Genomic DNA, 13,401 nt, shown 5'->3' on the forward strand with positions numbered 1-13,401 from the left:
CCATGTGGAGAGAGAAAAACAAGAGGACAGATCAAACAGGCATTGGCAACAAAAGTCCTCAGGACCCAACAGGCAGGTAAGAGAACCTCTTGCTTGTCCTTCCTGCATCCCCTTGCCTGTGGGGAAGACATGTCAGGAGTCTGCCATGGGTACCATTACAGTGTTTCATGTCAAAGGCCTGAATTTCTTGCAGGTATGTTTCTAACATAACATTCTAAATTCTGCTATCGGGCACTCTCCTCCTTGGCAAGGTGGATGCCTTTGATGGCAATGCTTTAACTATCTCACAGAATGTTCTTTATTTACATTGCTCCTGAATCCTACTGCCAGCATAGTAAATTAGAGGCAATAGAATCAGAGAACCGGGAGCTAAAAGGAAGGTTTAGAGTTTATCATCCTCATTTTTGTAAGGTAGGACATAGGCCTCCAGACTTCTCTACAACCGTACAGTGACAGGACGGAAAGTTCCACATTCCAAATTACTGTTTTCCTTCACCTACATCATCCCCTGTCTCAGCCACCAACATGGGATATCTAATCCCAGGACATGGTACTATTTTTTTATCTTTCACTTTTATAAGCAATTAACATTGAAGCAAAAGTCCCTAAAGTGTAGAAAATGTTTTAATATACATTATACACTGTTTACCATCCAGTTGGGTGTGGTATGTCATCATTTAATAAGCTCAATTTTGAATTGATAATTTGAGCCTTCATCTCTTTTTTCTTAATAATTGTGCTGATAATGTTTCTTGAGACTGAGGGCTTGCATGGCACTTGCATTTCTCAGAAGGGAGAGGTTCCATAGGAGAATTCTGTGAGGCGAGCCCCGGCCTGTGCTCCCACAGGTTTGCTTTCTCACACTCTGCTAATCCGGGGGCCATTTGATCTCTTCTCTGGTGTGGCCCTCAGAACTGGGGGCTGGCCCCACTGCCACAGAAAGGCATTCTTCTCCTCATAGCCTGCTTTGAAACAGACTGACTAAGAACCCAAGCAGCTTGTAGCATGGTGACAAGCAAGACAATACACACAGTCACACACATGTGCATGTTTTATAAATGAGCTAAGGAAACTGCTTGATTTCTGCTTGTCATCCAACTGAGAACCTTTTAGGTATTTTGACAACTACTGATATAATTACTAGTTATCTACGTTTATTGGAGTCCTTTTTAATTCCCTCAAAACTATGGGATCATGCAGCTTCTCCGAGAATCTTAAATGTATCGTACAGGTGTGTGGAGCACCTGAGTTCGAAAGGAGGTCATCATCCTCATGATAAAATAATTGTGAATAGTTCATGAAGCAGAATCCCATCTGCTTTGCAGAAATCAAGAATGAAAGCATAAGAAACATTAAGGTTGTTGATAGTCCTTGGTATTAGATTCTGCAAAGTTGGCTCTGTCTGTGGCTATCAGAGGGCTGAAGCGCTTAAGCCCCCCTCACTGAGAGCATAAATTAACAGAGTGATGGGGCAACTCAAATTTGTAATGTTATCATGCTTGTCATTGCACAGGCCACCCCTGTTACACATGGAGCTAAGAATACCTGTGAACCAACAGCTTAGTGTGAGTAAAGCACTGCAATCAGGGGCAGCGAATCAATTCAGAATGGGTTTTCCATCACAAAGCCCAAGTGCCACCCTCAACCCTGAGCCCCATTGGGTGACATTGGCCACCATGTGTGCCTCCTGTTTTGGGAAAACAGCAAGGAAGGCAAAAGAATTCAACATCAATCTCTTGCCTCAAAAATGAGGCATGATCAGTGGTTTTCTTTTTATACCTGAAAAGCCAACTCTTTTGTCTTTTCATCCCCAAAGCTATTATTGCTAAAGAGAGAAATATATGAAAAAAAGAACTTCATCTAGGACCAAAGTTCGAAGCCCTTCAGGCTCAATTTATGATCACAGATGATTGCAAGGGTTCCTTTACCTGTTCCTCTTCCAAGTTCCTGGATGGTGAATGGGCTGGTGCCACAGAAGATGAGGTTGGTGGATAGCTGCCTGGACAGAAAATCTCACAAAAGCAAGATTGCCTTTAGCTGAGGCTCTGTGACCACTGGGATGCCTGGAACCTTGGATGGTAGTTGCTTTTACAGTTAGCTCCTTTGATGTGGTACATAACTGTTTCTTTGAAACAATCATAGCGCATTCCATTTTTAAAAGGAACACAGCAGAAGGTATGGCAAGTTCATACCCATCCCTCCCTACCAGGGGTAACATTAAGCTGGTGAATATTTCTACAGGCCCTCTAGCCATTACTCCTCTGACTTCTGCACAGGACTAAACAAGTGAGAACAAAACCAGAAAAATTTGGTGTGCACAGATCTTGTCTTCCATGATAAGTCAGAAAAGAGGGAAATTAAGGAGTAGAATCATACAAAAACAGTCATTATTTTTTATCTCTCTGGATTTCTTGAACTATAATTTATTAACAGCGTTATATACAAATCACACATGCAGTTTGTGGCAAATAGACAAATGTACCCGCCAGTGTCCCAATCATCCAGTTGGCCATTATTTATAAGTATGTAGATCTCCAAAAGGGTGACAGATAGGCTAATGTAGTTTCTCCCTGTTTTAAAGCAATCTGTCTTTTTTTTTTTTCTTTTAAAAGTCAAATCTTCAGGAAGTGGATCAACAAAGCAGGGATGAGTTTAAATGAGGTAAGAATTTACTCTTCAGAAAGAAATAATGTAAGTCAACTTTCTTTAACTTTTGATATGATGGAAATCTCAAAGCTCCACATTTTTGAAAATACTATTTCTAATGAATTTTTTAATTAATTTCCAGTAATCTTTACTGAACCACTTTGTCACACATGCCCCCACCCTATTAAGAAAAGAACACAGGGCCTCCATGGTGCCCTCACAGTTAAGTCTCAGTGCTGTCACCTCTGGCAGCCTGAGTTCTATCCCCAGCCAGGGAGCTAACCCACAGTGTGCAGCAGACCACTCATGTCTTGCCCACTGCTCCCCTCAGCAGTGTATTTCTGTAAATCCGTCTGTTCTGCTCCCCACTCTGTCTTTGGTGAATCCTCTCACCACCACCCCCCCACCCCTGGCCTATATCCCATTTCTTCTACACAAAAATAAATTAAAAAAAACCATAAAGCGGAGCAACATGGCGGCGAGGAGACGCTGCGAGTAAGATCTCCCATTAAAAAAAAGTTAATAGGGAGGAAAAGCGGAAGGTCCCAGTGAGAACTGTGACACGGAAGATAAACGGACGACACCAGCAAACTGCCCGAAGAAGAAAGTTGCCATAAAAGAGGACCAGAAGGCAGGGAAGCGCAGAACCCTGCTCCCCTCCCCCGCCCACAGAGGCGGCACTCTCCGACCCGCAGAGAGGAGGAAAACGACAAACTAAAACTGCCAACAAGAACAAAGGACGCAGCAAGCGGGACTGTGAGTGGAAAGGAACTATTGCAGCCACCACACCCTGTGAACGGGAGCTGGGGAGAACCCCCGCAGGATCCGCCGCGGAGGTGAGCTCCGGGCGCCATTGCAGAGAGCCCCGCCCAGGAGGAGACCAGCACCAGCACACAGCCCCGGCCGCCCGGTAAGCCTGCGCGGAAGCGGCGCGCCGGAAAAACAGACTCGGAGCGGGATTGCGCGGGGAAAGCGGCGCGGATTGCGCGGATCGGATCGCAGCTGCCCAGGTCCCCGCGCCTGCGACCTAGGCTTGCCTGGAAATGACCTAGGCTTGCGGGGAGACGCGCGGAGGCCCTCCCGAGTGAGCAGGAACCAGGCGCCCAGGCAGGGGAGCGGGATTCAAAAGGCGCCATTCCCGCGCCACTGATCTGGGCTACAGCCCGCGTCCTGGAACTGAGGGCTTTGGAACTGAGACCCGGGGCACGAAATTAGGGGCGTGGGTTCCGCACGACGGTGGGGCACAAGGCAGACACAGCACCCCAAAGCCGTTGAGGTGTACCCTACCATCCCCGCTCTGCTCCCTGCCCCACGGGGTGGAAAATCAGCTCCCCAAGGGCTCTAGGAGAGATCTCTGGTGCCACCTAGCGACTTGTAGCCAGCACAGGCTCCTGAAGGAGATAGTGGCCAGCTGGGGAGTTAGCCCACGCCTGGCCCCTTCCGACCAGTAGTCTGAGCCCACAGGGGGAGCGAGCGCCCACAGCCGGGGCAGACCAGGCACGCAGAAGAGTGTGCCTGACACAGTACGCGCAGGGAGTGTGTCCCACATCACCATTTTAGAACAGGGACATTTCTTCAGTAAAGACTACCTGCAGAAGTCTTCCTCAGGAGCCAGAGGTGAGTGGGGGAAGTTTGCCCACGCCAGACCCCCTCTGGCCTGCAGTCCAAGCCCAGTGGGGGAGCAGGAACCCACCGCCGGGGCAGACCAGGCGCACAGGGGAGTGTGTCCCCACATCGACATTTTAGGACAGGGACCTTTCTCCAATAAAGACTGCTTGAAACTGACAGATGACTCCTGGAGGAACCAGAGGGGAGCAGAGAAGCTCACCCAAGATGCCGGCCAGTCCCAACTACACAGTGTCCCAACGCATACGGCAAATTAGAAAACAGACAGTAGGGAGGAGAAGAACCACACGCAACCTAGCAACTCTCCAGAAAAAAAGCACACCACAAAAAGAAAACCAGCCCTCAGATTGCAACGACAGTAACTTGGAAGAACTTCTGAGCCTTCCAGAAAGAGAATTTAAAATTGCCGTGATTAAAAAACTGACAGAAGTCATAAAGGAAAACAATGATAAGGGAAAAATAATCAACGATCAGAAGAATGAAATTGAGTCCCTAAAGAGGGAAGTAAAAGAAATACAGGAGATCAAAGAATTAGTGGAAGAACTAAAGAATTCTGGGAAAAGCAATGAAAGCAGAATTGATGAAATGGAAGAACGAATAAGTGCTCTTGAAGACACAGAAATAAAAAGAACCAAAACAGAAAAGGAAAGAGAAGTACGAAGGAAAAAGAATGAAGAAAGACTTCGGGAACTATCTGACTCCATGAGGAAAGGAAATATAAGAGTTATAGGAATACCAGAAGGAGAGGAGAGAGAAGTAGGAACAGAGAAAATATTCAAAGAGATAATTGAAGAGAACTTCCCAAATGTGAAGAAGGAGCTGAAAATTGATATACAAGAAGCAAGAAGAACACCAAACTTCCACGACGAAAGAAAAAATACAGCAAGACACATAATAGTAAAGCTCCCAAGAATCCAGGACAAGGAAAAAATAATGAAGCTGGCAAGAGGGAAGAAACAGATAACATTCAAAGGAAAGCCAATCAGGCTGACATCAGACTTCTCCGAAGAAACACTACGGGCAAGGAGAGAGTGGAGGGACATAGTCAACAGACTCCAAGAAAACAGATGCCAACCAAGAATACTCTATCCCGCAAAGCTCTCCTTCCTCTTTGAAGAAAGAATATGGACCTTCCCAGACAAACAGAAACTCCGGAATTTCATTGCAACTAAACCCCCACTCCAAAAAATACTACAAGGAGTCCTAAAGCCAGAACCTCAGAGGGACGAATAACAATGAAAGAAGGCCAAAAAAAAAAAAAAAGTTATTAAAAGAATAAATAAATAAAATCAAAGGAAAGACAAACACAATGGCAAATACAGATGTTAACATATCAATATTAACTCTAAATGTAAATGGACTAAACTCTTCAATAAAAAGACACAGAGTTGCAGCCTGGATTAAGAAACAAAACCCAACCTTTTGCTGTCTACAGGAAACACATTTAGCTACAAAAGATAAAAATAGGCTCAAAGTTAAAGGATGGAAAACAATCCTACAAGCAAATGGGCCAAAAAAGAAAGCAGGAACAGCTATACTTATATCAGATAAAACAGATTTCAAACTCAAAAAGATAAAAAGAGACCCCAATGGTCACTACATTATGATCAAGGGGACAATATTTCAAGAAGAAATAACACTCATTAACATATATGCACCAAACGAAGGAGCACCAAAATATATCAGACAACTGTTGTCCTCTCTGAAAACAGACATCAGAGAAAACACATACGTAGTGGGAGACTTCAACACACCACTATCAACAATGGATAGATCAACAAGACAAAAAATAAGTAAAGAAACCAAAGCTCTAAATAAGGACCTAGAGCAATTGGGCTTAACAGACATCTATAGAACACTAAACCCCAAAAAAACGGAGTACACATTTTTCTCAAGCGCACACGGATCATTCTCCAGGATCGATCACATACTGGGGCACAAGACAAACATCAACAGATACACCAAGATTAAAATCATATCAACCATCTTTTCTGACCATGAAGGCATCAAACTAGAAATAAACCATAAAAAGAAGGCAAGGAACTTTCCTACCTCATGGAGATTAAAAACCACACTACTGGAAGACCACTGGACTAAGGAGGAGATCAAAGAGGAAATTAAAAAATTTTTTGAATTGAACGACAAGGAGGACACCAATATCCTAAATGTATGGGATGCAGCAAAAGCAGTAATAAGAGGAAAATATATAGCAATAGAAGCTCACATCAAGAAACAAGAAAGAACTCAAAGAAACAACCTAATCTCGAAGCTCAAAGATCTAGAAAAAGAACAACAAAAAAACCCCAAAACCAGTAGAAGAAAAGAAATAATAAAAACCAAAGCAGAAATAAATGAAATTGAAACTAAAAAAACAATCCAAAAGATCAATGAAACCAAGAGCTGGTTCTTTGAAAAAATCAATAAAATAGACAAACCCCTAGCCAGGCTCACAAAGGAAAAAAGGGAGAAAGCACAAATAAACAGGATCATCAATGAAAGAGGAGAAATCACAACGGACTCAGCAGAAATCAAAAGAATAATCAGTAACTACTATGAACAGTTATATGGAAACAAGTTTAACAATCTAGAGGAGATGGACAAATTCCTACAACTCTACAATCACCCAAAGCTAGATAAAGAAGAAATAGAACACCTAAACAGACCAATTACAATTAGCGAAATTGAAATGGTAATTAAAAACCTTCCCAAAAACAAAAGCCCAGGACCTGATGGATTTACAAATGAATTCTACCAAACATTCAGAGATGAATTAGTGCCTATCCTTCACAAACTCTTCCAAAAAATTGAGAAGGAAGGGACAATACCAAACACGTTCTATGAAGCCAACATTACACTAATACCAAAACCGAACAAGGACAACACAAAAAAGGAAAACTACAGGCCAATCTCCCTAATGAACACTGATGCAAAAATCCTCAATAAAATTTTAGCCATCAGAATCCAACAATGTATCCATAAGATAATTCACCACGACCAAGTAGGATTCATTCCAGGGGCACAAGGATGGTTTAACATCCGAAAATCAATCAACGTTATCCAACACATCAACAAAAAGAAATATAAAAACCATATGATAATATCAATAGATGCTGAGAAAGCTTTCGACAAAGTGCAACACCCATTCATGATAAAAGCCCTTGAAATTCTTGGGATACAAGGAACATACCTCAACATCATAAAGGCCATCTATGACAAGCCAACAGCCAGTATCATTCTCAATGGTGAAAAGCTGAAAGCAATTCCATTAAGATCTGGAACAAGACAAGGATGTCCACTCTCACCACTGCTTTTCAATATAATACTAGAAGTCCTAGCCAGGGCAATAAGACAAGAGAAAGACATCCAAGGAATCCAAATAGGAAAAGAAGAAGTCAAACTATCACTATTTGCAGACGATATGATATTATACATAGAGAACCCCAAAAACTCCACAGAAAAGCTAATTCAACTCATCAATCAGTTCAGTAAAGTGGCAGGATACAAAATCAACACGCAAAAGTCAGTAGCCTTCCTATACACAAACAATAAATCTGAAGAAGAAGAAATCAAAAAAACCATCCCTTTTGTTATTGAAACAAAAAAAATCAAATATTTGGGAATCAATCTAACAAAAGAGGTAAAGGACCTATACAAAGAAAACTATAAAACACTGTTAAAAGAAATAGAAGAAGACACAAAGAAATGGAGAGACATCCCCTGCTCGTGGATTGGAAGAATAAACATTATTAAAATGGCCATCCTTCCAAAAGCAATATACAGATTCAACGCTATTCCAATCAAAATTTCAATGTCATTCTTCAAAGAAATAGAACAATTATTGATGAAATTCATATGGAATCACAAAAAACCCCGAATAGCCAAAGCTCTCCTGAAAAAAAAAGAAGGGAATGGAGGCATCAGACTCCCAGACTTCAAACTCTACTACAAAGCCATAATCATCAAAACTGCATGGTATTGGAACAAGAACAGACATACAGACCAATGGAATCGAATAGAAAATCCAGAAATAAACCCACAGATTTATGGTCAACTAATCTTTGACAAAGGAGCAAAGACTATGCATTGGAGCAAAGAAAGTTTGTTCAATAAATGGTGCTGGGAAAACTGGGTCGCTACATGCAAAAGAATGAAGCTTGACCACTACCTCACACCATACACAAAAATCAACTCAAAATGGATTAAAGAACTAGACATAAGACCTGAAACCATAAAATATATAGAAGGAAATATAGGCGAAACACTACGTGATTTGCACATCAAAGACATCTTTACAAACACATCACCCAAAGCAGTGATAGTGAAGGCAAAGATAAACAGCTGGGACTACATCAAATTAAAGAGCTTCTGCACAGCAAAAGAGACAATAACAAAAACAAAGAGAAACCCCACCAACTGGGAGAACATTTTTGCACCCAACACTAATGATAAAGGACTGATCACAAAAATCTGCAAAGAGCTGATGAGACTCAACAACAACAAAGAAAATAATCCAGTCAAAAAATGGGCAGAAGAGCTAAAAAGAAACTTCTCTCAAGAGGAAATGCAAATGGCCAACAGGCATATGAAAAAATGTTCAACATCACTTGCCATCAGGGAAATGCAAATCAAAACTACCATGAGATACCATCTCACACCAGTGAGAATGGCACATATTAAAAAAACTAGCAACAACAAATGCTGGCGAGGGTGTGGAGAAAAAGGAACTCTTCTACACTGTTGGTGGGAGTGCAAACTGGTCCAACCACTGTGGAAAGCTGTGTGGAGATTTCTGGACCTACTAAACATAGAGCTTCCATATGATCCAGCAATTCCACTCCTAGGTATTTACCCAAAGGACACAGAAACATCAATTCCAAAGAACACCTGCACCCCTATGTTTATAGCAGCACTGTTTACAATAGCTAAGCTTTGGAAACAACCCAAATGCCCAAAAATAGATGACTGGATCAAGAAGATGTGGTCCATATATACCATGGAATATTACTCAGCATTCAAAAAAGATAAACACATGCAATTTGCAGCAACATGGATGGCGCTGGAAGGGATCATGCTCAGCGAAATAAGCCAAAAAGAAAAAGAAAAATACCGGATGGTCTCACTCATAGCAGGAATCTAGAAAACTTAAATAAGGGACCAGGAAAACGAATAACTATAAGAAAGTGAAAATCAAAATCAACAAAAAACTATGAACCAGAGACACTTTTAGGGGGGGTGGGGGGGAGGGGAGGGATTGGGGTCAGAATGTGGGGGCTGCAATTGTATGGGGAATACAACAATAAAATTTATTATTAAAAAAAAAAAAAAAAAAAAAAAAAACCATAAAAAACAAGTCTGCAAATGTTAGATGCTATTAATTGCCCAAGGAAATATTATTTTTGATGAGTAATTTTTATTTAAGATGGCACCAGATTTTAGACAGTGCTGTCTAAATTCTGTAACACTACACTTATTCCAGATATTTACTAAAAATGTAGTCCTCCCTCACATCAGTTAAATTAGAATCTCTCAGAATCCACATTATACCAAATACGTTCTAAAGCCACAAATGAGCCCTGGATCACATTTTGATAAATCCAAATTTAAGGACCCAGCAACAGGCCTGAAGAATTTGTAGGCATGCCTGCACCTATGCAAAAACATTTGCCCTTTTTTTGCCTTTTCAATTCCATCAACATTCCTCTGGCCAGCAGCTCAGCAAGTGGTCCAGTGGTCCAGTGGTTGGCTTTGAAGCAAGAGAGATAAACTGGCAATTAAGAAATAGCATCATGATTTTGTGGTGAACTATGAGGCCAGATACCCCTGGTTTAAATCCCCTCTTTATCAAAAAATAATAACAATACAATATACAACAAAACAAAACAAAAACAAACAGACAATTATAAACTAGAGACATCCTGCAGGGGAGGAGGAGGGAGAGAGATCAGAGAGAGAGAGGGAGGGAGGAGCACAGAGGACTGAGGTGATGGTGCACGGGTGCATTGGGGAAGGAAACACTATGGGGACTACACCTGAGGGGGTGGGGGAAGCAAATATTGTTTAAAAATGAACAGTGATGTAAAAAATATATTTAAAAATAAAATAAAAATACATACATACATACATACATAAATCATCACTTTGCCATGTACTAGGTGTACTACTTGACCTCTCTGTGATTCAGATTTTCCATCTGCTAAAATTGGAGTACAGGGAGAGGGGAGGGGAGGGGACACAAGGAATGATGTCAGGGATAAAAAAAAAAAATCAAAAGAACTGCAAAGAAAAAAATAAAATGGGAGTGACATTTTTCAAGTTTGCTAATAAATTTTCCAAAGGTTGCCAGGATTCCCAATGATAGTGCCTATCTCATACTTTTTTTTGTGAGGATTGAGCAGGTTAATACAGTCCATAATTCATAATTCTATACTTACAAATTCACCTACTTGCTAAAATTTATCTGCAACCCCATCAATACTTGTGACACTTTCATGGTCATTTGTGGACATGCACGGGGATGAAAAATTTGAGTCACCTGATGTTCAAGTTCTGAGCTGAAAGTGAATAAGGCAACACTCTCTTCCCACGTCAGCTCTTAGACTTATAAACAAGTGTTCTCTTCGAAGACTGTTTTCTCTTTTCAGCTTTTTGTTGGTGATTCTGCTATTTAAAGCTGCCCCCAAGAATAACTCTGATGTGCTGTCTAGTGTTCGTAAGTGCAAGGGCTGTGATGGGCTTCTTGGAGAAAATCCCTGTGTGAGATAAGCTTGGTTCAGGTATAACGCTGCTTGGTTGTAAGCTCAATGGTAATGAGTCTACTGTGTAAGAGTGTGTGTGTGTGTGTGTGTGTGTGTGTGTGTGTGTGTGTGTGTATAAAGCAAGGTGACTCTCTGCTTACAGGAACAAAATCCTGGCTCTCCCTTAGGAACAGTTATTCAGTATCCACCAATTCAGTATTTCCTGTGATTTTATAGTCTATACTGCAAATAATAAGAACTGACTATACTTGAAGCATTGAGCACATCGTCACTGCTATAGAATTGTTGCTAAACAAAGAAATCCCTGATTTCATAGAGACCAGATTACATCTTTAGGGAGACCGCACAAGGGACCCAGTAGGAATCAGGTAAGCCAGGTGTCTCCAAGGTCTTCCTAAGGACAGGCAGGGATCCAGGATAAAGGGAATTATAATGGATCAAGGCTGATTTATTGGATGGAATTTCCTGAGGTATAAGGCCCTTGGCAAGCACGAGTGCTGTTTTAAGCAGAGGTCAAAGGTGCATCTGAGAGGGCAAGTGTGTGCAATTGTCTAGTCCCTGACCAGAACCACCAGGAAGGCTTCAAGACACATGTTGAGGCAGATTCCCTAGTCTCACCTCCAGATTTCCAATTCAGAGTTTCTAGGAGTGGAATGAGATATACATAGCCTTAAGCAGCAACCCAACACCAGTCCAACAACGGTATTCAGGAGCCACGTGGGTAATGGGAAGCATCACCTTTGGAGTAGGACAGATTTGGGTTCAAATCCAGCTGTACCTTAGGCAGGTCATTGAAATTAGTAAGTCTTGTTTCCTCCTCTGTAATACAAGATGATAATCTCACCTTGAAGCATTGTTGCTGAGAATAAACCAGACAGCATATGTAAATTGCTAGATCCCATGTCTGGGATATTGTAGATACCCAGAGTGATAGGCTGACTTTCTTCTCATTTGTTAAATCTCTGACTGCTGTTATCATGTCCTTTTCTTATATATGAAAGTGACATTCCCCCAAGAAGCACAGCTATTTTTTGCCAACAGAATGGAAGATTCAGCCAAAACTCACCCTCTTTCTCCTTCTCCTACATGGGCTCAAACATCTGACTTAGAATAAATAGATGCTAGGATACCCGGAACTGGGACCACTCAGTCCAGTCTCACTTTGCTCCCAGTTAATGCAGCTCAGGCAAGGCTGCCATGGGCTGCACTGTTTATTATAATGTGAACTGGAAAGGAAGTGCTCCTTCCTTGGGTCTAATGTCAGCCTTGCTCGGAACTTGATCTAGAGCCCCTGGGGCTTTGCAGATGTAACTGGTTGGTTGAATAAATGCAGACAGGCCAGGTGGGTAGCGTGGGCACCAGAGCGCAGGTGGCCACCGGCCTCAGCTGCATCTGCTGTCAGCTGGAGCTACCCTGGGGTCATATGCAGGCCTTCCAGGCCCCATCTGTTTGCCACAGTCCAGGAGGCAGGCCCCTGGGACCCCAAGCAATAGCTCTGCTGCAAGCTGAGCTGTCCTTGGTGAGAAGATCACATTGCCTTCCTTACCTCCCTCCCCTACATCCCTAACATTTCACACAAGTCTGTCTCCTAGTTCCTTTCCACCCTCTCCCCCACCTCCAACCCCTTCTTTAAAATTGTTTCTCTCCAGGTTGCTTGGGGTCACTCCTAGGCCTTTGTCATTCATGTTTTTGCTGGATCTTGGTTAAGGACTCTGCCAAATAAGAAAACCTCCTTTCTAGTGGCAAGGTTATAATCCCCGCCCGCACCCCCCTGCAAAAAAAAAAAAAAAAAAAAATTCTCCCTGACTCTTTGATCATTAACTTGCAAAGAGAAGTCAGGTCCTAGACAGAATGAGGTAAAACTCCAGATAGTTTTCCTTCTGTCCCCCTTAACTGAGTTTTGCTCCAGCTGGTGTCTGGGGTTTGTTGAAGTTCAGTCCAGCCCACTGGAAGGCAGAAATTATAGGATCGTTCATCAAAATGCCTGCCATCCAGAGGAATTTTCCTAAACTTCCTAAACTGGCATCTTCCACCATGACTGAATAATCAGGTCTGCTCTGCAGGGTAGTGGACACTTGAAAGGCAGTTCCCAAACACATGAATCACCTGTCATTTCCTGAGTGCTAGCTCTGTGTCAGTCGCTGCTGTGAATGAATTAGCTCATTTAACCTCTTCAACAACCAAGAAGTTAGGAACTTCTAGAATTAGGCACTACCCTGATTTTATTGATGAGGAGGATATTGAGACATAGGAGAATTGAGTAATTTGAGCAAAAGCCCAAAACATGAAAGCCACAACGTCAGGATTAGAAACCAAGCAGAATGTCCCTAGAATCAGGACTTAAAACTCCTGTGCTGAGCTGGACTCTAAGAGG

This window comes from Talpa occidentalis, unplaced genomic scaffold (genome assembly GCF_014898055.3).
Source record: "Talpa occidentalis isolate TD23 unplaced genomic scaffold, MPIMG_talOcc4v2.1 talOcc4.4, whole genome shotgun sequence".
Lineage (NCBI taxonomy): Eukaryota > Metazoa > Chordata > Mammalia > Eulipotyphla > Talpidae > Talpa > Talpa occidentalis.